Raw genomic sequence first — 2,308 nt, 5'->3', positions numbered from 1 at the left:
ATTACTTAATTAGTAATATGTGTATACTCGTAGAAAATAGAGACTTTGAAAAGTATTATATATAATATATGTAAATGTGTCACTCATTTTATATATATTTATTAATTTTTTTTTTCAACAAATATATTTATCATATTTTGATTGGAGATATTACTCTAATTCTCTCGAATAGATGTATCAATTTTTTGGTGTACGCGTTATACGCTTGTCCCAGATTAATAAGTCTATTTTAATTGTAATTAAGACTGGTATACATGAGGCCAAAAATAGTTAGGTGTGTGTTATTAGAAAATTCTTAGAAGATGAATCATTTTCTAATAGTAGAAGTTATACAAAATTATAAGAGTTTACTTTTTTTTTTATGGTATAAATATAAATAACATTATAAGATTATAGGTAGGGGCAGATGTACATTAAAACTTATAGTGGCCATGACTCCCCTAGCTTTGTACAAGTGAAATATAAGTCTTATATAATAATAATTAACAATCAATATTAAATAAAGAAAACTAAGTTAAAAAGTCAATGGAACTGTAGTAAAATTAATAGGAATAAATTAATTCAATTGCTAACTGTGCATTTCAAAAAGATAAAAATAATATTTTAATATATATAATGAAATACAATTTTCTTTTATACTAATAAAATATTAATTACATTTCAAAAAGACAATATATATATATAATATTAGTTAAATGAATGTGTATAAGTGTGGTTTTATATAAATTAACATAATAAATTAAAGATACTTATGTATGATATTTTTAATTAAATGATTCATATATATTAATCTCGATTTATAATATTTATAAAAATTTTAAATTAAATTTAGGAGAATAATATATTGGATCACCAATAAATATAATTAACACCATCTAGAAATAAAAATATTTGTCACTAAAATTCATAAATATGAAGTTTTATTTTTGCATGTGTCGCTGGTTATTGGCCTCCTTGATATTTAATCCTGGCTCCGTCCTTAGTTATAGGTTTCTATTTTTTTACATTAATATGAGATTTTTTATGCCATATTTTTATAAAAAAAGATAAAAATTCTATATTTGTAAAATAATAATAAGTTTTGCCAGAAAAGTTACCGGCGCTGGAAAAGTTGCCGGTACCAAAAAAGTTACCGTCGCTAAAAAAAAGTCACTGGAAAAGTCACGAGAAGTAGGTCTGAAATATAAACAAAAATAGTACCGGTTCTATAACATAGTAAATAAAAACAAATAACACAAAATAACTTAAATCGGTTATAATTGAAATATAACTGGTTCTGTAACATAATGAATAAAAATAAATAACACATCAGAAATTATATTTATACTGTCCTCCCCCTTTTTTTTCTTTTATACTGTAAATACCAAAAAAAAAAAGTATGAGGCCTCCATCTTTCACAACCACAGAAGAACCACCACAGCAACATCAGGACAGCCAGAAAATAACCATTAATTCCAACAAGATTGAGCAAAAGTAGTGAAATTGACGTCAAATAAATAATCATGGCAAAACAACTGTAAAACAACACTAAAACAAATCAAACAAAACAAAAGAAAAAAATGATTAAAAAAACAAACAAACAAATGTAAAAACAAATGAAGCAAATATAACCACTTAAAAAAATATAAAAGAACCACACACCTTAAAACTTTTTTGTCAGTGAGCTCGTCAAATGTATTTATAGGAGAACCAGAATAAAAAAATACAAAAATAGCCAAAGAGAACGAAGAAGAAATGCATTTATAGCCTCCATCTTCCACACCCACGGACATAACCACCACAACAACACGAGAACACCCAGAAAATAACTATTAATTCCAGCGAGATGGAGCAAGAGCAGTGAAATCGGCATCGAATAAATAAATTATAAAAAACAACAGTAAAACAACACTAAAATAAATAAAAAATAAAAAAAATAATTAAAAAATTAACTATTTTCTGCACATCCTTAATACTAGATGCACTATATTTGCAAGAAAGTTTTGGAATATTATAACAAAAAAAAAAACAACACTAACTCTTATATTTTCCAAAAACGTGACTAAGAACTTCAAAAAATAAATAAAAAAAAAATGAAGATGAAGAAGAACTGGACAAGAAAAAAATATATGTTAATGGAGAAAAATAAAGATAACTTGAGGAAGTAGAGGGTGAAAAAAAAGGAAGAATATGATGAATAGTAAGAGAGAATAATGGGAAAGTGAGATTAAAGTGAAAGGAATGGGTTGTATTAAATATAGGTATCATATTTTTATCATTAATTTTAATTAAAAGAAAATTAAAAAAAAAATATATCACTAAAGTGACA

Source organism: Cannabis sativa, chromosome 4 (assembly GCF_029168945.1).
Source record: "Cannabis sativa cultivar Pink pepper isolate KNU-18-1 chromosome 4, ASM2916894v1, whole genome shotgun sequence".
Lineage (NCBI taxonomy): Eukaryota > Viridiplantae > Streptophyta > Magnoliopsida > Rosales > Cannabaceae > Cannabis > Cannabis sativa.
This window is presented reverse-complemented; position numbering follows the sequence as displayed.